The sequence below is a fragment of the Myxine glutinosa genome, unplaced genomic scaffold (genome assembly GCF_964187855.1).
Source record: "Myxine glutinosa unplaced genomic scaffold, kmMyxGlut1.1 SCAFFOLD_732, whole genome shotgun sequence".
Lineage (NCBI taxonomy): Eukaryota > Metazoa > Chordata > Myxini > Myxiniformes > Myxinidae > Myxine > Myxine glutinosa.
Genome location: NW_027616827.1, coordinates 136,244 through 160,320, shown reverse-complemented (window position 1 = coordinate 160,320; position 24,077 = coordinate 136,244).

The window sequence follows — 24,077 nt, the reverse complement described above, 5'->3', positions numbered from 1 at the left end:
TCAAACATAATTAAAGAGTTCTGGCTCCACACAGTCTAAGGTGGACAATGAGAAAAACAGATGTCCCTCGTTAAAAAAAACACATGTGCAGGTGTTTTTTTTTCGATCAAAATGATATTTTGATCTAAAATCTTTGATCTTTGATCTAAAACATAAAAAACACATATGCAGGTGATCTAAACGATTTTTTAGATAAAAAAAACAAACATCTTTTTATCTCGGCCCCCGATCTCTCTCCTCTCCTCCCGCCTCACTCCACACTCGACCAATCATACTGCTCTCCCTTCCCACCCCCATACTTCACTCGACCAATCCCACTGCTCTCTCCCTCCCACCCATACTTCACTCAATCAATCCTACTGCTCTTCCCCTGCCCCTCCTCACTTCATTCGACCAATCCCATCTTTGCTCCTCCCACTATTTGCCCCTCCCAATTCCATTTTTTGTTTCCAGCCAGTATAAAAGGGCTCGTCTTGAGTTCAGAATTTAGGATTTCGCTTGGCTGTCGATATTGGATGCTGATACTGATACTGTGTATGCTGGTGTATTTGGTGTGTCTTTATGACGTTTTCTTTGATGTATATCTCTACTGTACCAGGTGAAATCCACCGGGTATTAAACTCTGTAGAAATCTTCTGATTGGTGGGGACATTGGATTTTTCAAAAATCAATTAATTTAATTATTTAAATTCCACGACACCAAAGACTTTAAGATGGTACATGCTGCTTCCTTGATTGGCCCTCACCTTAAAAAGATTAGAGCAAGGAGAAGCCTCATAGGTTGGCATCCCATGGGGAGAGAGGGGATGTGGGGTGGGGAGAGATTTACCCTGAAATGCCTCGCTGACTATGAAGAGAAAAGTAACATCACCAGATGGCATCACCAGCACCAACAGTGCTCCAGGAAGTAATGCCATTTTCCCCAAAGCCACTCACTAGCTATGGTTGTCGGATCTTATAAAGGTAAAGTCCTGTTTGTGTGTGTGCCTGTGAAACTCCAGGGTTTATCCCTTTCTCTCTTTCTCTCTTTACTTTTTCTTTTGGAGAAGATTTTGAGGGAGGGTGTGCTGGGGAACTGTGCTAGCCAGGGTACGAGCACAACAGCTGGAGGCATAATGGTTTTACCCACTCAAACTTTCAGCCCAGGTAAACATGATTGGTCAGAAGTATTTAAACTTTGTATATAAAGTTGATGATATGCAAGAAAAGGCACCATGATAATCATGAATGCTGAGAATGGAAGCTTTGTTTGAGTTTTTTTTTTTTTTTTTTTACAAATTCTGAGTCATAGAAGAGCGTGCACGCACGCACGCACACACATGCACACACACACACACACACACACACACACACACACACACACACACACACACACACACATGCACATGCACAAAAACACAGAGATGGAAACACCCACATATCAATATAATAACTAACGACAGACCCGAACAAACACACACACACATGGACACACCTCTCCTTTTCGCAATAGATGCAAAAATCTAGTATAGTGTCTCTTTTAGCCTAAGAACAAAACAAATAATATATTTATAACAGCCCTGACAGCTTCCACCCACTCTCATCTCCTCCCGCACCCAACCCCAATATTTTGAATTATAGATATTGTTGTGGATATGAGAATGGTTTTTTTTTTTTTGTTGTTGTAGTGTAAATTGTTGTAAAGATCACCCTTTGTAAATGTCATGATCCTTGTAAATACCTCCGTAGTGTAAAGGTCAAAGGGCGTCTCGGTAGTTATTCCATAAACACCACATTGCAGGACCCGATAAAACCCTTGTTCAGTAGCTTATATCTTATTATGTGTCTTAGGGTAAGGCTGTGTCTCCCATTATTTTAAATACTCCATTGCACCAAGTGAAATAAGAGTAGATCCCCTTTCATTTCATTTCAATGGCCAACTGCATTTTGGGCGGTTTTCTTCAACCACCATTGGCCACGAGGCAGGGTTGGGGAAGAAAGGCGTGTCTCCACCTCGTCATAGAGGGGAGGAGTGAGCCAGCCCCGAACAACCAACCGAGCACGAGGGGTTTGGTTTGAGAGGGCAGAGGAAGAGCGATCGGGGAGGTTCGCAAAGGTTCAAGGGTGGGGCTATATATAACCCATGAGAGACGCCCCCAGGAGGAGATGCGCTTTTACTGAGACAAGGAGATGAGTCTGAAAAGAGAGGTCCATGACAAGAGCTGAGTTGGTCGTCAGGGGTGGTCAGTGGTTGCGTTGAGTGGTTGCGTTGGAGAAAGAGTGGTTGGACAAAAGAAAGAGAGAGGAGAGAACCCGTCACGCCAGACCCCCCACCAGCGCGTCGGCTCCGACCGTGATCCGACCCGTGATCCGACCCGTGATCCCGCGCACACGACAGGATCGGTGGCATCAGCGGCCGTCGAGGTCCAGCCCGACGTCCCCGTGCGGGATCAAGCTCCAGCCAGCTCCGTGCCGTCCTCCCCCTCCAGCCACACACCTCCTTCCAGCCAATCCACTCTGCAATTCCCCGTGTGAGTCGTCTTTGTTTGTTCTGTCCTGGGTAGTAACTAAGTCTGTATAAGCTAGTAATTTTCAGTGTCACCTGCGTCTCATGTCCCCTGTAAATAATCGTGACTGCTCTTTTTGCTTATGTGTGTAAATAGTAATAAATCCAGTTACTCTTCTGTACGTCTTCTTCCTCTTTGCATTCGGTCGCTTTAGAGTTTTCCAGATTGAGTAGCTGTGGCGCGATACGGCCAACGTTTGGGTAAATCGGGTGAATCGGGGAAGAACTGTTCGGCCGCGGTTATACCTCCGCTCGGTAAAATAACATCTAATCCGCGGACCGTAACAAATTGGTAGTCAGGAGTTGGGATTCGAACCTGGGACTAAATTTATTTAGCCCAAATTTTGGACACCAATTGTGTTATTACCGTAACAAATTGGTGTCGGGGAGTGAGATACGAGGCCCGAAGCGCACTTCACGCGCTCAAAATTACGAGCTGCTGAAAATTTGTGTTTTAAAGCAAAACCCGAATTTTGAAATCGCGCCATGGCTGGTCAAGGCGACGGGATGCCGGTGGGAGAGATAAGCGGGGTGGAATCGACCCAGGACCTCGGGGAAATGTATGTGGAGGAAAGGGAGGAGGAGAACATAGGCAATGTGGTTGAGGGGGTATCAGGCGCACAAAATGGCGCTCTCGCGCACGAGGTTACGGGCGCGCAAAAAGGGCGCGGGTTACGGGCGCGGGTTACGGGTGCACATGGCTGCGGGGACCGCGCCCGCGACCATAGCAGCGCCGCCGTTGGATTCGAACCTTTTGTTGCTACAAATCGTGGCAGTACCCTTTGTACTACCAACGGTGGCCCAAATGCAAGCCTTCATGGCCCAAATGAATGCAAACATTGATGGAATGTGGGCCGATTGGGAGGAAAGGGAGCAGAGGGACAGAGACCGCATGGTGGGCGAGAGGGTCCCAGGGGTGCACGAGGAGGTAACGCGGGTCGAGAAGCGCCGGTTGAACGAAGTTGAGAAAAGCACGGGTACAATGACAGGGGTAGAAATCGCGACCCGGGGTTTGGAAAAGCCGGCGACCGCTGAGGTAGAGGAGGGTGTTCTATTAAAGCCAGCGGTCATCGAGGTGAATAAAGAAAAAGCAGTGCTGGGAATTAAAATTGAAGAGATGACGGAGGTAGCCCGGGAATTGCAGGGAGAAATGGAAAATGTGCAAAGTCCCTGCTCACATCACGATGCTGTGCTTAACCCGAATGGAAGTTTGCAGGTGCGCGTGGAGAAAAGGATCCCCCAGGTGAGTCGTGTTGTATATTGTGCGGGGAGATTTTGTAAGAGGATGTTTGGCGACAAAAGAATTTTCGCGCGCTTGGGATCGAGGAGGCATCCGGGCGTTGGTGAAGGGTCCCGTGTGAGTGGAAATGGCACGCGTGTGGAAAAAAAGTGTGCGTCAAGGGGTGAGCGTGTTACGTAGCGCGAGTGTGAAACCGAGTGCGAGCGAGAATGCACGTCGGGGTGTACGGAGTGTGACACAGGGAGTGAGAGCAATAAAAAGTGTGCGTCAAGGGGTGAGCGTGTTACGAAGCGTGAGTGTGATACCGAGTGCGAGCGAGAATGCACGTCGGGGTGTACGGAGTGTGACACAGGGAGTGAGAGCAATAAAAAGTGTGCGTCAAGGGGTGAGCGTGTTACGAAGCGCGAGTGTGAAACCGAGTGCGAGCGAGAATGCACGTCGGGGTGTACGGAGTGTGACACGGAGAGTGAGTTGGTGATGGCGCAGGTGCGAGAGGGCACATCGGAGCGCGAGTGTGAAACCGAGTGCGAGCGAGAATGCACGTCGGGGTGTACGGAGTGTGACACGGAGAGTGAGTTGGTGATGGCGCAGGTGCGAGAGGGCACATCGGAGCGCGAGTGTGAAACCGAGTGCGAGCGAGAATGCACGTCGGGGTGTACGGAGTGTGACACGGAGAGCGAGTTGGTGATGGTGCAGGTGCGAGAGGGCACATCGGAGCGCGAGTGTGAAACCGAGTGCGAGCGAGAATGCACGTCGGGGTGTACGGAGTGTGACACGGAGAGTAAGGTGGTGGTGGAACGTGTGCGAGGAAGCACACCTGAGTTGGTGGTAGCGCGAGTGTGGGAGAGCCCATGTGAGCGCGTTAGTGGGTGAATGCCAGAGTGCACGCCCATGGTGAGTGTTACGGAGGACGTAACGGAGGAGAGGTGTGGACCGAGGTGTGCGCAAGAGTGTGCGCGAGAGGTGTGGTGTGTAACAGGGAGAGCGTTGGTGGAATGTACGGACGGCGTTGGAACGCCGGGTTTTGTGAGGGTGAAAGGGGTAGCGTATGCGTGTGAGCATGCCGGTGAAGCATCGACGGTAACCGGGTTAGCGGTTAGGGCGACGGATAGCCGATGCGAGCACTCGGTGCGAGGAGCCCTTTGTTGGATGCGAGGCCCGGCGCGGATCGAAGCTGCGTCGTTTCTCTTCGAAGCGTCGTTGCCGATTCGGGCTTGGCCCCGCCCCGCACGGTCGAGTCCGGGCCTTGTCGGGCCAGGCGACCGGTCCGGTTCAAGGGCGAGTGGGAGGAAGCGGAACGGTGCCCCCTCGTGGGGACGGGGTTCCGACCGAGGGAGATTGAGTCATCGGGCCCGGGACCGCAAGGTGCCGCGCCGAGATGGTGCGTGGAATCTCGGCCCGACCAAACCACCTCCCTTGAACCGAAAGCCGGACGGATTCAACCTGCAGGCGACCAAACCACCCGATTTCATTGCTCGGCTTTGCGAAGCCGAGTTTAATGATGTCATGACGCACCGAGGCTCGGAAAAAGCGGACTGTGATGATGGTGATAGTGATAGTGATAGTGATTTGATACGAAATTTAGAAAAGTGAATAGAATTGGCAGTACGTAATTGGAAAATTTTTGATTGGTTGAAATTTGGTGAGCAAAATTGGTAGTGGAACGTCCCCGATGTGGTGGGATGGCAACTCTGTCATCCCTCACAGCGGGGGGCAAAGGGGCACTAGTTTATGGGGTTGATGGCAGTGAAAACTAGCCTGGGTGGGTTTGGATAATGTGTAGGGCCCTAGAGATTGACATTAGGTAACGTTAAGGTTAGGTAGTGACAGATACAGGTAGCTGGGGACGTAGGTAGATTAGTGTGGATGATAATGACGTGGGAGCGCAATAGTTTAAAGGGGCGACTGGGAAGCGCAAGTTTCAGAGGGGAGTAGTTAGATGAGATGATGCCGTGTGAGTGTTGGAGGTGTATAGAAGTGTATTGTGAAAAGTGTGTAAGGAACAGGTGTGATTGCACAGGTGTGCAACTGGACAGGTGGGTGGAGCAGTGTATGGAAGGGAGTAATGGTGATTGTGTGTTGTGTTGACCAAATGGTCCAGGAAGAGGAGGAGGGTGCAGGTGGCACCAGGTGTGAGTGCACAGGTGTGCAACAACAGGTATGAGGAACAGGTGTATGGAATAAATGGTAGTGTGGAGTATATGGAGTATTGGAATGGATGGTCGTGGAGTGAGTATGATGGAAACAATGGAGTGGAGTGGATGGTGCGAAGGTGTGAATGGGGGAAGGATGGACCCCCATCACGGATACCCGGGGCTGGTAGTGTAAGTGTTAGGTAGAGGGTACAGGTAAATTGTGGTTGGATATTGGCATCTGTGGTGCGGGTGGAAGAATGATGTTTGGATGGGTGCATTAGTGTTGTGGAAATGGCTGGGCGTGTAGCCTGTTAGTGTGTGTAGTTGGTTTGGGCACTCCACCACTGTGAGGATGTCGGCCAGGTGAGGCCGCAGGTGGGCTCTGGGAGCCGGTAGTAGTTGTTGTGGATGGGGCCCGAGGATCCGGAGGACGGACCCGGGTAGCCCAGTGCCAGAGTGCACCGAGTGGGGTGACAGAGCCAGGAGGGGCCTTCCCCAGTTAGTTAGGTTAGGGTGAGGAGCTAGGTAAGCTCGGGTGGCAACTGCAGTGGTGGAGGTGTGCAGGTGGGTAGACCTGCTGGGAGAGCTACACGTCACAGCCCAGAAATTGTGCAAGGGCACCGGGAGATGAATCGGGGGAGTGAGACCCCAAATTGAGAAGCACCACAGTTTGGTCAATGGGAATTGGTTTTTAGAACCCATAGTGTAAGTTGGCTAATGGATTGGCAGGGAAAGACCCCGGGTAGTGTAACGTGTGTTAAAGTCATTTAGAAGATAGTTAGGATTGAAGTCTCCTCGCACCATCTACATGCACTCACCTGAGATGACGTACCTCCACACCATGCCAGGTTGTTTTGTTATTTTTGATGCAAATGTTTTGGATTGTGAGACGCATCATGACGTGGGTGTGACATTGTGCTTGATGTTCCATCTCTCCCTCCTTATGAGGATTGATGATGAATTGGTGATGGCAAATTTTGGATAGTGGGATTGTGGTGACGAATTTGATAAGGGAAATATGGGGAGACGTGACAGTAGCGACGAATTTGTAAAAGTGTAAATTTTTGTACATATGGGGTAAGGGCAAGGGTAGTGTAGGTGACAGGGGGGTGACGTACGGAAGGGACGAGCTTTCTCACTTCGCCCTCCGTACGCATTTTGCCTTGCATTGCCTTATTGATGTGTACCCTTGTGACCTTACCCCTCGCTCATTTGTCTTGTCCCCCTTTTGCCTCCCACATGACCTGTGCGCCATTGGGCGCTGAGGGGAGCGTGCGTGAGTCGGCCATTGTGCGCCCGGAACTCCCAGAACCAGCTGTCTGCATCGATGCACCACATTATGGACCACATGTCAGTGGCCGAGCACCACTTATGGACCCCATGGGATGGGGCATGGCCCCTCTGCTGGAACCGGCCATGAGGGCCCGAAATCTTGCTGGCGGACCTTGGCCACAGGGCACCGATGCCCCACAGGTGAACCACACTAGTCGGCCCTGTGGGCCATAAATAAAGAAAATAAAAGGGACACGTTGGGTGCATTTTACTTTATTGCAAATAGGCCGCCAGCAAAGGAAAATGACAACAACTGGAAGAAATAATAATAGCCAGCAGAGGGAGCCGAAGAGCAAGAGACCACCTGCAGGGATAGGGGTTGTTGGTTTATTTTGGTTATTCATGAACACTGATGAACTGTGGGGACTGCACCGATTGGTGCTTGAGGGTGTGTTGGTGCGTTTTGAGTGCTTTCATGGTGCGTCGATGCAGAGCAGACTGTCTCCCCCCCAGAAAGAACAATCACAGGTCCTGGGTTAGTTTTGTAAATAAAAGTAGTGTCAACTGTAAATAATTCTCCCCACCGTCAGTGTGTAGTTTGAAAACCATTCCGCAATTCGGTTAACTGTGGGCGTAAGTCTGTTAGGCAGGGTGCAATGGAGCAGCGGGACACATTTATTTATGTTTTAAAACTGTCGCACTCAGGGTCAGGTTAAAAGTAGAGGGAACTACACCTACGTGTCACACTAAATTTAAGTTGTAGGCCCGGGCCGTGCCTAAGAGGAGGAGGGTGCAGTGTTGTGGATAGGAGAATGTTTTTTTTTTGTTGTTGTTGTAGTGTAAATTGTTGTAAAGATCACCCTTTGTAAATGTCATGATCCTTGTAAATACCTCCGTAGTGTAAAGGTCAAAGGGCGTCTCGGTAGTTATTCCATAAACACCACATTGCAGGACCCGATAAAACCCTTGTTCAGTAGCTTATATCTTATTATGTGTCTTAGGGTAAGGCTGTCTCTCCCATTAATTTAAATACTCCATTGCACCAAGTGAAATAAGAGTAGATCCCCTTTCATTTCATTTCAATGGCCAACTGCATTTTGGGCGGTTTTCTTCAACCACCATTGGCCACGAGGCAGGGTTGGGGAAGAAAGGCGTGTCTCCACCTCGTCATAGAGGGGAGGAGTGAGCCAGCCCCGAACAACCAACCGAGCACGAGGGGTTTGGTTTGAGAGGGCGGAGGAAGAGCGATCGGGGAGGTTCGCAAAGGTTCAAGGGTGGGGCTATATATAACCCATGAGAGACGCCCCCAGGAGGAGATGTGCTTTTACTGAGACAAGGAGATGAGTCTGAAAAGAGAGGTCCATGACAAGAGCTGAGTTGGTCATCAGGGGTGGTCAGTGGTTGCGTTGAGTGGTTGCGTTGGAGAAAGAGTGGTTGGACAAAAGAAAGAGAGAGGAGAGAACCCGTCACGCCAGACCCCCCACCAGCGCGTCGGCTCCGACCGTGATCCGACCCGTGATCCGACCCGTGATCCCGCGCACACGACAGGATCGGTGGCATCAGCGGCCGTCGAGGTCCAGCCCGACGTCGCGTGCGGGATCAAGCTCCAGCCAGCTCCGTGCCGTCCTCCCCCTCCAGCCACACACCTCCTTCCAGCCAATCCACTCTGCAATTCCCCGTGTGAGTCGTCTTTGTTTGTTCTGTCCTGGGTAGTAACTAAGTCTGTATAAGCTAGTAATTTTCACTGTGTCACCTGCGTCTCATGTCCCCTGTAAATAATTGTGACTGCTCTTTGTGCTTATGTGTGTAAATAGTAATAAATCCAGTTACTCTTCTGTACGTCTTCTTCCTCTTTGCATTCGGTCGCTTTAGAGTTTTCCAGATTGAGTAGCTGTGGCGTGATACGGCCAACGTTTGGGTAAATCGGGTGAATCGGGGAAGAACTGTTCGGCCGCGGTTATACCTCCGCTCGGTAAAATAACATCTAATCCGTGGACCGTAACAATATAATCATTTAAAAAGTTGACATTATACTTACCCTGTACATTGACAAGCCCCAGATATGATCTTCCCATTTCTGTCTGGACAACCCAATCCAAATACAATGTCTCCCTCAGGGAATTCTGCCTGGTACATCCTGCTTCCACATAAACATAGCTGCAACAAACTTTTTGTATTCGCCCTTCATGAATATGTTCTTTGCCTTGCATCATCTTGCATCATCATCTTGCATCATCATCATCTTCTTTGCCTTTGACTTTGCCTCGGGTATTGCCCAGAAACAACTTGCTTTCGTCTCCTGGAAAGCAAATCCAACGGAAGGAAATCTCATTTCCTTTCACAAAGCCCAAAACAAGTGTGTGTCCACCCTCAGGAGAGCCAGGAAACAATATCTCTCCGTTCTCAGGACCGAACTCTCTTATCTGTCTCCCTCTTCCAAATCCTGGTGGCGTCTGGTCAAATCTGTTTCAGGTGTTTGTTCCCCCTCCATCCCCTCCCTCACCTCAAACGGCCACACGGCTGACTCCGCACGTGAAAAAGCTGAATGCCTCAACTCTGTGTTTGCCTCTAAATCTTGTGTCCCAAACCCATCCCTCTCTGTACCCACCGTACCCAGTCGTACCCAGCTGCTCCTGGACTCTGTGTCCTTTCCTCCTGACAAGGTGGAAAAGTTTCTGTCAACCCTCGACTCGGATTCTGCAACTGGACCTGACGGCATCAGCCCACGGGTCCTAAAATCCTGTTCTTCCGCTCTTTCACTCCCTCTCTCCGTTCTCTTCACCCTCTCTTTTGCTCAAGGTCATCTGCCATCTGCTTGGAAATCTGCCAACATCACCGCTTTGCACAAAAAAGGTGCAACAACAGATCCCAGCAACTACAGACCAATCGGCCTTCTCCCAATTATCAGCAAAGTCATGGAATCCATCATTGCTTCAGATATGAAATCTTTCCTCTTCTCCAATGGCTTGATCTCTGATCATCAATTTGGTTTCAGACCTCGTCACTCTACTCTGGACATGCTGCTTCTGCTTTCTCAACAATGGATGGAGGTCCTCAATGCCAAACAGGAAATTAGAGCTGTCTCCCTTGACATATCACGTGCCTTCGATACAGTCTGGCACCCCGCTCTGCTCACCAAACTCTCCTCTTTTGTTATCCATGGAAATGTCCACGCATGGCTGGCGGACTTCCTCTCTAGTCGTAGTCAACGTGTGGCCCTGAATGGGGTTCTCTCATCTCCTCTTCCTGTTCAGGCTGGAGTTCCCCAAGGCAGTGTTCTGTGCCCTGTGCTTTTTCTGGTCTTCATCAATGATCTCTCTGACTCTCTTGAAAATCCTCTCTATCTCTTTGCTGATGACTCTACTCTGTGTCGCTCCATTCTTCATCCCTCAGATCGGCAGTCTGCAGCCTCCTCACTCTCTGCAGACCTGGACAAAATCACAGACTGGGCAAACAAGTGGAACATGTCTTTCAATCCTGACAAATCTCACACTCTTACGATGTCTATCCGAAAAGACCGACTGGACAACCCTCCCATCCACTTTCTGAATAATCCTCTCCAAGAAGTTCTGTCACTCAAGCTTTTGGGTCTCACTATCTGCCATCGTCTTTCCTGGGAAAACCACATTTCAAAACTGGCCTCCAAAGCCAGTTGCCGATTGAGCATCCTCTGTCGTGCGAAGTCCTTCCTTGGCACACCTGAGCTCCTCACCACATACAGGCCTTTCATCCGCAGCTCAATGGAATACTGCTCTCCCCTCTGGGCTGGTGCTCCTGCCTCACACCTCGCTCGGCTTCACGCTGTTGAAACCAAAGCTTTCAGAATCATTGAAATCTCCCCCGATGAAGCTAACTCCAAGGGCCTCTCACTCACTCACCGCAGGCAGGTTGGTGGTCTTTCCGTCGTCTACCGACTCCTCTCTGGCCTTGCCCCCCCCCCCCCAGCTCTCTCTGGGCTCTGTCCCGCAAATATTCCTACAGGTCGCACAAGATCTGCCTTCAACCCTCTTATGTTTAAACTGCCAAAATCAAGACTCTCTGCTCACCTTCACTCCTTCATTCCTCTTTTCTCCCGCCTCTGGAACAAACTCCCTCACTCTCTTCAATCCCACTCCACCCTCCAGGTCTTTAAAACAGCTGTTCACCACCATCTCATATCTTCCCCCATCCAAAACCTTGATCTTTTCTACCCTCGCTAATTTCACCCCAATTCCACTTTTTTGAAATACCAACTTCTGTCCTGGAAGTCCTTGGTGTCCTTGTGTTTTATACTTCTCCCACCCCTCCCCTCCCCCCCCCCCCCCCACTTCCCACGCCTCCTCTCCCCAAGCCCTCTCCCTCCCACACATCTCCCTGCTCTCAAATGTTGTGTTTGTGTGCCTCCCCTTCTCTCCCCTTCTTGTCTTCTGCTCCGTCTTTTTATATATTTTGTTTGTCTGGTTGATTTGTTTGTGAAGTAAATGTTAGCTCTTTCACGAGCCTCGATTCAGTATCCCCCAAAAAAGAAAAAAGAAAAAAAAAGACGTCCATTAATTAAATCACCAAGCCTGCCATGTTCACTGGAGGAACTTTCACAAGGTTAAAAGTCCACTCTTCCATCAATGGTCAGGGGTTTGGGTAGCACGCACCCTTCAACTTGGGCCTTGCACCAGTCCACATCATCAGGAGTTCACTCTACTGAAAGATCTCAGCCCTTTCGGTGAGGTAAGAATGTTATCCAACTCTTTTGCTGTGCAGAGGCACAAGTAATTTTCTTTTCCATGTTTTGGTACTTTTCCTCGTATTTTTGGCCGCTTCTAGAATCTTTGTGAGCCATTTTAGGGAACAAGCCTTTTCTCACATGGGCGATATACTTTAGTAGATATATAACCGAACACTGCTGTTTCTAGGGGGTTCTGCACATTGACGCCTAGCATTATGGGGCTTATTACATCATTTTGAAAGTCCAATATTGGAATTCCCAGAACCATTCTGATCACATTTGATTGCCATAATATATATAGAGAACGACAACAAAAGGAGAACGAAAGAAGTATAGACAAAGAGCACAAGAGATCATATTCTTCATTCAATTTCTCGTACATTTCAAGGAGTTTGATTAATTGCATTTGTTTGAAGTACACGAGGAGAGTAACAATGATAGCAATCGTTGAGGTAACCAAACTAATAATATCAGTAAAATTAAATAATAGTTATTCGAGACGAGACAGTTTGTGTCCAACCATACCGTATAATAATGTAGTTATTCTAAATGACATGCTCTTGGAGTTATAAATGTGATGAGGTTGATTTCTCCGTAAACATATTTTCCAAAATGATGAAGAAGAATTAAAGATTGACACCTCCTGCGTTTTGTTCTAATAATCAGATTCACTATGTCCTGAACGGTATAGACCTCGTAGATCCTGTGTATAGGACTTATAGTTCAATCTGATACTACCTATAACTTCAAAGGACTTGCAATATCATGTATTATGTAATACAGTTATATCACAAATATAAAGACAATGGTTTTCAATTACCTTTGTTTGTTGCTTTTCTATAATCCTGAGCACTATTTTGAAGCCTTTATTGGATTCCTTGACCCAGAAAACATAGGATTAGCATATTTAATTAAGTCTCTAGGTTGACTAGAAGCCGAGATCGCGCAAAATATGTATTTTATGGCGGCCATTTTCAAAACCCAAAATGGCGGCCATGCAGGTGTCTGTGCAAATGCCAACATTGATTTTCAGATTCTCTATGCTCTGATGATTCCAAAAATGTACAGGTTTGCTAATCCCAAAATTTTGAACGAAATTATATTTGTTAACATAGTGAACCTGACTATCTTCATCACTGTCCTGAGTGTCATCTTCGCAAAGGTGTCTACGCAAATGTAAACATTAATTTTTGGATTCCTCGTGCTCTGAATATTCCAAAAATGTATCGTTTTGCTAATCTACCAAAATTTTGAACGAAATTATATTTGTTAACATAGTGAACCTGACTATAAATGTTTTTCTCTCATGACGTCCCCAAGGAACCATCCACACAGCTGTTATAAAATAATGATTGTAATTTCCCACATTTAGACTCGATTACCTCTTCGTCCCTGCATGGTAAGATGCAGATAAAAGTTATTACAGATGAGCCAATAGTATGCTATTTTATAAAGTATAATTTATACACCTACATACTACAAAATCAATTAATCAGAACTCACAAGATATCAAATCCCCCCTACCTTGTCACAGCTCTACACATGAGGGTCATTCCAAAAGGCCTGACCCTCCACCTACATATTAAACATAATACCATTGACAAAGTCTTTGTCTGTTACATTATTCGACATCTTACTATAATTCACCAAATGTCCGTCCATCTGTCCGTCCATCTGTCTGTCTGTCTGTCCGTCCGTCCGTTCCCAGGTACCGCAAAAACGGCTGAACCGATCGCAACGAAATTTTGGGTGGGTAATCCCTGGACGTCCTGGAGTAAAATAGGCTATATTGTTTTTCCAATCCCAGTTTTGGCCTCCAGCATTTTCAGGTTTGGACTCCCGCCTCACGTTATTGTCCCGGGTACCGCAAAAACGGCTGCACCGATCGCAACGATACACCTGCATGCCCGTGGGATTCCCACGGGTGACCCCACTAGTAATATAAACTCCACCCTCTTCAATATACCTCACCCAGCAGTCAATCAACCTTTTTATATCCACAGAGAAGCATTCCTTCGGAAGTATCATTTTCACAGATGACTTTGCTGTGTCTCTGATATGTCTGGTATATCTGTTTCTGATTTTTTAAACTGTTATTTGGTATAGAAAACCTAGGTTCATGGAAGAGAAAGGATACAGAGGGTAAACTAGCAACGTACTAATAATACACTACGTACACAGTTGGACACAACAAGCAAGAGAAAATACAAACAGGGAAATATGAGAAAGAGGATAGGAGGAAACAAAGTAACTTGCAAGTAAGAGGGTTGGATGAGATGGGGTTAATTGGAATAGAATAGATTGTCGGTCTGGGTAAAGAATGGCATGAGAGGTGGTTCAACACTTGCTTTGAAGCCTTGGAGGCAAAAATGCGGTTAAAATTTTCTGGAAGACTGTTCGACAAATAGGAGAAAAGAGGAAGAAACCAGGGGCGGATCTAGGATTTCCAATAAGGCGTGGGCGCAACTGATGAGGGCGGAGCTTCAACGCGAGGGCCGAAGGCCCGAAGCCTGTAGCGGGAGGTCTGGGGGTCCTCTCCCATGAAAATTTGAAAATTATACTGCTCTGGATGCGTTATCCTGCAATCTGTGGAGAAATATTCATGCCTCAATTTTAGGTATTTTATCCCCGTATCTTTTGATTTTGGGGATTGATTTTGAAAAACGGGATTCGAAATTAGACGGAAAACATACACAGTCAGACAGAAAAAGTACTTGTGTAAGTGATAAAACAGAAAGATTTATTTCGCAGAAGTGCTCAGTCATGAGGGTTTATGAATGATTATCCAGAGCATCACATTATGGAAATATTTAATCCACAGTCTGGAGCCTGGTGTTGTCTTAGCGGTTAGGGTGCCGGCTTGGGATCCTAGGATCCTGGGTTCGAATCCCAGTCGATTGTTGAATTAACACCAGGGGGATTAACTCAGCCTGTCATCCTTCCGAGGTCGGCAAATTGAGTACTAGCTTTCTGGGATGAATGATCACGGTGTGTACCCCGATTTAGAATAGGAACACCGTATCCCTGCGTAAGAGGCGACTAAGGGTTGGCGTCAGGAAGGGCATCTGGCCATAAAAACATTGCCTCAAACAGGGAACCATGAGCTCATGGGGCCTGCAAGGCTAACCCCTGCTCTTGTGGGGGAAAATGGGCTTAAAAAAAAAACGATCATTCATTCACAGTCACTGAAACCCTCTACCCATGGAACAATACAATCGGACGAGTTTTAAAATCACCACCGATTCATCAAATCAAATGCGTCCTTGTCGCAACTGTCTAGTTTTATTTTACTTTTCACCGAGTGGATTTACGAAGAGCATCCTCCGTGGATATCTATTGGTGTATGCGTCAATGATTTTGTTGGAGTCAAGTCGGATATCACGATGGATGTAGATCAGGACAAGGGCGTTAAAGTGATCCTCCGACATCATGCTCCGATAGTCTGTCTTGACGTAACGGAGGGCAGAATTCGCTCTCTCAACTGCAGCACTTGTTGCAGCCACGCACAGCAGAATACTCAGCACCCGAGTTACGTTTGGGAACAAATTCCTAACCCCATCTGAAGCCACGCGTTTCAATGTGTCTGAAACTGTTGTCGGTAGGCTTAGGCAGCTAGGTAAAAACGGCACTTTCTAAAATCAAAATAAGGGGGCCGCTTGCACCCCCCTCTAAATCCGCCTCTGGAAACTAGAACGGCACATGATGAGAGCACACCTCCGCCAGGGGAACAATTTATGTTTTGTGTCCCATTGATAGGCCGGATCTGGATTCGGAACAACCAAAATATAACCGGCTTGTTCTTGTCACCGACCCAACTCATGGATTTGGTTTTGGCATAACTCATCTACAACCTTTTTGAAATGACATGTTGTATAATCTTTTTGGCCCCATCTCATTGGTGACAATTGTCACTTTAAAAATTAAGAAATCCCAGTATCCGGATTCGGATCTTCACCAAAGTTAAATCATTTTGTCCTTGTCACACCCACAAGCTGCCCACCAAGTTTCGACTGAATCGTCGACATCGTTTTGAGATATCCTGCTCACAGACAAACAGACAAACACAGGGGTGAAAACATAACCTGAGCCCAACTTCGGTGGCGGAGGTAATGAGTTGAGGTGGACAGAAAGCATGCAATTTATAAGGCAATGATATTTACTGATATATCTGGTAAATAATCAGTTCAGGAGAAGTAAAAACATCTTCCCATAAGTCTGGTGAAGTTCATATTTTTCTTTCGAAAATTTATTGCTGAATTGTCGCCGTGAAGTAACATGTAAAATGTATTGCTGCCTTTTGCAGTGACAAATTATTTTTACTTATTGGTAGCCTTTCACAGTAATGAACAACTTTTCTTTGTCAAATGTTTCTCCCACGACCAATACAATACCGAGCTACTTTTTTTTCTCTTTGTAACGGAAGCACATTGAGTGAACCATTTCAATATAGCTCTGTCTCTCTTTCATGTTGCCAAATGTGTTATTACTGACCCAATATAAATTACAATAATGAAGATGGGGATTACCTACAATAAGCACACTTTTAAATTGGCATTTCCATGTGGAAGAAAAACATTGGAAAAAATGGGTAAACTAAAACTATATCTATTGTATACTCAACATCAAAAGAAACTTATCAAATCTTTAGAAGGACACTCATTGAAATCCTCCATGCAAAAATGAAAAATATTAGAACACAGAGGTAAAGTTCAGCTATCTTTACTAAACACGTGTCAATAAACAAGAGGTTGCCTCAATCACAAAAATTAAAAAGCATGAACATCACAAGGGGTGGTGCAACAAAAGTCACAGCACTGCAACACAAAGGCGCACACCGGAATACAGTCAAAACAAAATGATACAAGAATGGACACCAGACTCCTAACAGTCAAGGACAGAATGACACCAGTCATCAATATCGTATGTGTCCTCTCGGAGCTGTGATGCAGGTTGTACACCTCCGACACATGCTCTGTAACAGGCGTCTGATGTGGTCCTGGGGAAGTCTGTCCCACTCCTCCTGCAAGCCTTGAATGAACATTTGCCGATTGACAGCTGTTGATCTCCTCGACGCAAGACGTCGACCAAGCTCAGCCCATAAATGCTCAATGGGATTGAGGTCAGGGGAATAAGGCATCCAAGTCATCACTTCAACACCCTGTTCCTGGAGGAAGTTGGTGGTCAGGCGAGCAGCATGGAGTTGAGCATTGTCCTGCTGGAAAACTGCGATGTCAGGATGAGCCTGGAGAAATGGCAGCAGATGAGGTCTCAAAACTTCATTGACATAACACTGACTAGTGAGATTGCCTTCGATGACGACCAGAGGTGTCCTGAAACGGGTGGAAATGCCAGCCCATACCATCACACTGGGTCCTCCCCAACGATTGATCTGGCGAAAACAGCATGATGCATACCTTTCCACACCTCTGTGCCATACCCGTTGACGCCCATCAGCAGCATGGAGGCAAAATCTGGACTGATCGCTGAACAAGACTGCACTCCACTGTTGCTGTGTCCAGTGGCGATGCTGCAGGCACCATCTTAGTCTGTTCCGCCGATGCACTGCATTCAACACTGGACCTCTGCAAGGATGTCTTGCCACCAGGCCCCGACTTCTCAAGTGCCCTCCGCACAGTAGACACTGTTGCGGTTGTTGTTGCAACCTTTTGTCACTGCAGCTGTTTGTCACTGCAGTCGCAGGGCGGAAACGATCACAAAGATGCTGCAGCACAATCCAGCGGTCTTGGTTTGGGGTGGTTACTCGTGGTCTTCCTCTTCGTGGACCATCATTCACAGTTCCAGTTTCACTGTAACACCTGGCCAGGTTGGGGATTGCAGTCTGTGAGCAACCAAGACGTTGTGCAATTGATTGCTGTCTTACACCAGCCTCAAGCATCCCAATTGCCCTTAAACGTTGTTCAGATGTCAGGCGTGGCATCTGAATTTTCGTGTTGTTTTCCCTGTCAGAAGCCTCCAGAGTGACTATAGACAGCAGTAAATGAATGTCTAACCACAAGAACTGAAGGATTTCATTATGAGGGTCATTATTTAAAGGGAAAGATCCCTATAAAGAACCACTCAAGCATGCCATTGTTGATCAACCAGGTGATTGAAGTGAAGTTCTCGTTACTTAATCAGCCATTACAATTGAAGAAACGTGTTTGTAAAGCTGCACATTTCAAAAAATGAAAGTGATAAGTATATTTTGATGTTCAGTTTATATTACCTTTGTAAATGCAAGTTGTGTGATTGTGCCTGAATATGGTAAATGTTGTACGACTGCATGTATAATGCTGAGTGATACCCGATTTAAGAGCTCTGTGTCCGGACAATGCATGCGAGGTCTGCAAATATCGATATTTATGCAATTTCAAGTTTAGTGCATTATTGCTGTACATGTGAGTGGTGTATAGGCTTAGTGTCGCTGGTCCGCACACCTACCAGAAGTAAACAAGCGTTACGCCTAGGTCCCCCGTCGGTGAAGTGATGTGAGTTGACAAAGTGGAAGACGCAAGGCGGCCATCTTGTATTTTGACGTGGCCACACAATTTTCAATAGCGTTCTTCCTTATGCGTAGATACACCCACACACCAGATTAGAAGTTCGTAGTTCGTTTATTTTTCAAGATATTTCGCTCACAAGGTTCAGACATATATATGGTGGCGGCCATCTTGGATTTTGACGTGGCGACCCAATTTTCAATAGCGTTCTTCCTTATGCCTCGATACACCCACACACCGGATTAGACGTTAGAAGCTCATTTATTTTTCAAGATATTCCGCTCACAAGGTTCAGACATTTACTTTTCAAGATATCGCGCTCACAAGGTTTAGATATGGTGACAGCCATCTTGGATTTTTACGTGGCGACCTAATTTTCAATAGGGTTCTTCCATATGCCTAGTTGCACCCACACACCAAATTAGAATTCGGTCCTTCGCTTACTTTTATAAAGATATTTCAGTGCACGCACGGACGCACACACGGGCGGAGGGGAAAAGCATAGTCCCACTTTCGCTCCGCGGTGCGACGAAAATAAATAAATAATATAACCACAAACTATTCAGTCAATTCCGCCCAACATATAATTACCTTTTCATTGATTCCTTTCACTGAAAAACCTTAGCAGTCTCAACACTGAGTGACTATATGCTGTCAAAGGATATTTCCAGCAAAGTACAATATTAGCAGCATACTAGCAGGGGCTATCCAGCACTGCCAAGGGATTGGGGAGAGGTGAATGCGAGAGGGGATTCCCAGCGCTGCCTGGTTGGGTGAACTTTTCCTGGCGGTGGTTTCGGCGTTAAGCAGTACATGTTGGTAATGGGAAATTATGTATGGAATATATCAGGAAATATCGTCAAAACAGCTATGGCATAAATGTTTGTGAATTTCAATGTGTATTTTAGAACAAATGGATTTATTTGTGCAAACTTACAATTGCTTTAATGTGTGTACCGTACACATATACTGCATATTATAAGAGGATATGTTGTATAAAGAAAAAACAGTGATCAAACTGCTCAGCTCATTTCTCATGACATGACTGAATGAAAGGTCCCTTAGGACAATTGGCCAGAGCAGAAAATTTAATGATGTGGATTCAAAAGTCACAATAAATAATTACTGCTGTATTGAGATGAATGGATCTGGAATTCAGACAGCTGTGCCATGCTACCTGAATAGCAAGGTAAACTTTCATTAAAAACCCCTTATTATTTTCCCAAACTAGGCAGGAATTGTGGTCATTGGCATAAACAAATTGTCTGGAAACCTGCAATGAAAAGAATTGCACATAATGAAAAGTACGTTCAGACACAAATTTATTATACATCCCAATGTAAAGGCAATTCAGAAAATGTATTCATAGAGTTCAAAGCAACAGCCAAACTAGACGCAACTGAACCGACAGAGCTAATGAATGTCGGAGGCTTTTCAACCAATTTTGAAAGCAATCGTCAAAGGCACGACGTGTTCAACTGAATGCACAAATATTCGTTCATCCAAATTCTATTCAGCTAATCATTTTTTCTTAATGAATGGTATGCAAAACAGTTTCACCAATCAAAGTTTGTCCTTTCATGTGTTTGGTTTATAATACCAGACTATTTTACTGCTTATCACATCATATCACATTAATTGGTGAACTAGGATTTGGGAATAGACAGAAAATAGTCTTTGAAGGCTATAAATCTTCATAGAACAGCACTGAATCAAACCACTATATACAGTCACGTGAAAAAGTAAGTACACCCATGTAAAGTTTTGACTTTTTCAACATATTTCAACATACAGCTATTTGATCTTCATTTCAACAATATTGATAGATAAAGGTGATATATCATAACAAATATCATGAAACATTTACATTTTGTAGTCCATTGTATAATTTAAATAAACATAAATGCAAATTTCACACGTGGAAAAAGTAAGTACACCTCTACATTTATCACTACTTCAAATACCTAAAATTAGAATCAGGTGCACCAGCTCAGGTGCAAATGATGAGAACATCGTCAGAGAGGATCTTGGAGGAACCTGTCTTATTTTAACCTCATCCATTTAGTTTGGTTTGCTCTTTGTTGTTGAAGTGTGTGGCGTCACCATGCCTCGATCAAAAGAGCTCTCTGAGGCCTTCAGAAAGAAGGTTATAGATGCCTACGAGTCTGGGAAGGGACTTAAAAAGATCTCCAAACAATTTAAAATCAATCATTCGACTGTCCGGAAGATCATCTACAAGTGGAGAAGATTCCAAACAACTGCCAACTTGTTCAGGCCAGACCGCACCAGCAAGTTCAGCCCGAGATCAGACCGCAAGATGCTGAAAGAAGTCTCTAAGAACCCCAGAATGTCATCACGGGACCTACAGGTATCTCTTGCCACTGTTGATGTCAAAGTGCACGAGTCGACCATTAGAAAGAGGCTGCACAAATTTGATCTGCATGGGAGGTGTGCCAGGAGGAAACCTTTGCTGTCCAGAAAGAACATCAGGGCAAGACTAAAGTTTGCCAATGAACACCTGGGCAAAAACAAGCACTTCTGGAACAATGTGCTCTGGACAGATGAGTCAAAGGTAGAGCTATTTGGCCACAGTTCCAGAAGACATGTTTGGCGAAAACCAAAGACAGCATTTCACCACAAGAACCTGATACCAACTGTAAAGCATGGTGGTGGAAATATTATGGTTTGTGGCAGCTTTGCTGCATCAGGGCCTGGGCAGTTCACCATCATAGAATCCACTATGAATTCTTCATTGTACCAGAGGGTGCTTGAGGATAATGTGAGGCCATCTGTCGGAAAATTGAAGCTCAGCCGAAGGTGGACCTTGCAACATGACAATGACCCTAAACATACCAGTAAATCCACCAAGGAATGGCTGAAAAGAAAGAAATGGAGGGTTCTGGAATGGCCAAGTCAAAACCCGGATCTAAATCTCATCGAGATGTTGTGGGGGGATTTGAAACGAGCTGTGCATGCAAGAAACCCCTCAAACATCACACAGCTGAAAGAATTCTGCATGGAGGAGTGGGCAAAATTTCTCCCTGTCGATGTCAGAGACTGGTAGACAGTTATAAGAAACGCCTACTTGAGGTTGTTTCTGCCAAAGGGGGGGCAATACCACCAATTCGAGCCCAGGGTGTACTTACTTTTTCCACATGCGAAATTTGCATTGATGTTTATTTCAATTATACAATGGACTACAAAATGTAAATGTTTCGTCTTATTTGTTATATTATATCACCTTTATCTATCAATATTGTTGAAATGAAGATCAAATAGCTGTATGTTGAAATGTGTTGAAAAAGTCGAAACTTTACATGGGGTGTCCTTACTTTTTCACGTGACTGTCTTCATATATATACATACAGACTTGGCATTTAATATGGAATCTTTTTTTTTTCTTGACTTGGGTTTACTTTCTGAACTCAGTATATCAATCTGGTGAGTTTATTTTAACCTTCGGTGATGTCTTTGTTGAAAGAACCATGTCACTGATTGTCTTTCACAGCAAGAAGTCAATAACAGGATTATATCACAGGTGGCGTGACAAAATGTAAGGACAGGTACATTTGACGATTGGCTTCACAATCGGGTATATAAGGGTTGTTGCGTTCTGTATTAGTGGAAAACAACTGCTGCACGTCTACAAAAGTTATTGCCGCTTCCTCTGGAGATGGTCCGTCAACTTGACAATGCTGTTTGTCATGGAGTGGTGGCTTTACGAAATTCTGGCATGAAACAGCGTGCTATTGCTCGGCAGTATAGCATCACTCAAGGTCAGGTGTCAAAGATCCTGAAACGAAATGCTCAGAGGGGTGTCCCTACTCCAATACCGAGGCCAGGACGTCCACGCAGAACCACAAGGAGAGATGATCGCCAGCTGCACCGGTTAGTCTGCAATGGCCGTACCAAGTCAGCTAATCGGCTTAGGGCTGAGTGGCAGCAACTGACAAATGTGCCTGTATCCAGAAGGCTAGTCAACCAACGACTGGTTCAAGCAGGCTATCGTGCCAGGCGTCCCCTGAGAAAGCCATGCCTGACCAGACAACACAGCCAGCGCCGATTGCAGTGGGCCAGAGAGCACCGTCAATGGCAGCCAGGACACTGGAATCACGTGATCTTCCGTGATGAGACTAGATTTCTGGTCTATCGTCAAGATGGCCGCGTCCGAGTGTGCAGACAAGTGCATGAAGCCCACAACGAAGATTGTATAGTGCCAAGAGTCCAAGCTGGAGGTGGTGGGGTGACCGTTTGGGCTGCTTTTCATGCAGGGGGAAAAACTGACCTGGTTGTTCTTAATGGAAACCTGAACCAGTTCAAGTACAGGGTCTTTCTGGAAGAAACATTGCTTCCATTTGCTCGTGCAGCCTTTCGAGGAAACTTTGTCTTCCAAGATGACAATGCACGGCCTCATCGTGCTCGGATGATCCAACACTTTCTTGCTGACCGTGGTGTCGAGCATATGGAGTGGTCTGCCATGTCCCCGGATATGAATCCGATAGAGAACTTGTGGGCAGAATTAACGTGTCAAATCGACCACTTGGACCAGCAGCCGACCTCTGTGCGTGAATTGCAGCAGACTATTGTCACTGCATGGCAAGCGATTCCTGTCCAAACCTTGGCAAATCTCGTGAACAGCATGCCTCGATGTGTACGTGCTCACTGGAACACGCAGTTCCAGTGAGGATAATGATGAGGATAATGTGTACGATTACAAGCTCAGTCCGCCTTGCAGCATGCCCAGGGCACGCTGCCGTTGATCCCTTGACAATCGTGGCATGTTGATTGAAATGCCCCTTTTGCACTGACCATTGAGGGTCTGGCCAACTGAAATACTGGCGCCATGTTGCATACCTAACTTCGCGCGCTGGCACTGCGAGATGTATGTCAGCTGTGGCAATCCTGTAGTTCTGTGGCGAGGGAATCGATGTTATTACTGTTTGGTCGCAGATTTAATGAGGAACAACTAATTCAAGTTAAAGTGACGTGTTGTTTGTTATTGGAATAATAAAATCTGCAAGCGGTGACATTTATGTTGTGGGGGTTACATGCTCGTGGGGGTTACATGAAGTACTGAACTGTAATTTTACTGTCCGTAATCCCAGTCATAATTTAGCTTTTGTTTTTGTTGAATTTTTTTTTGGCTAATGTGCAAAATAAAGAGATACTTCTGGAAAACGTACAGAAGTTTAACACAGTACTGTCCGTGAATTGAGTTCGATATCAGTTTCCATCACTTTCAAGGATCAATTTATTTGCTTCGAAATGTCAAATTAACACACACATAAGGTCACATTAACAAAATCTAGAATAATTTCAACATCATTCCAATGAACTTTCGGTTCTAAGTCATCTTGAAAAGTAAGTTCACCCCCACAAAAAAAATATTCCATATTAAATGCCAAGTCTGTGTGTATATATATATATATATATATATATATATATATATATATATATATATATATATATATATATATATATAACTGTAAGAAATAGTAGAAACTCCACAGTACGAGCAGGGCATCTCATTTGCATTGAATAAATAATCGTTAGATTAAATAAGACGTGGACGTAGCTTCAGGACGTCGATCTTAAATTGTCGACAAGCTTTCGACCATCAAAGGTCTTCTTCTGAGTCGGCCCCAAGTGTTTTGCTTGTCCCAACGGACCGTACAAAGCAACA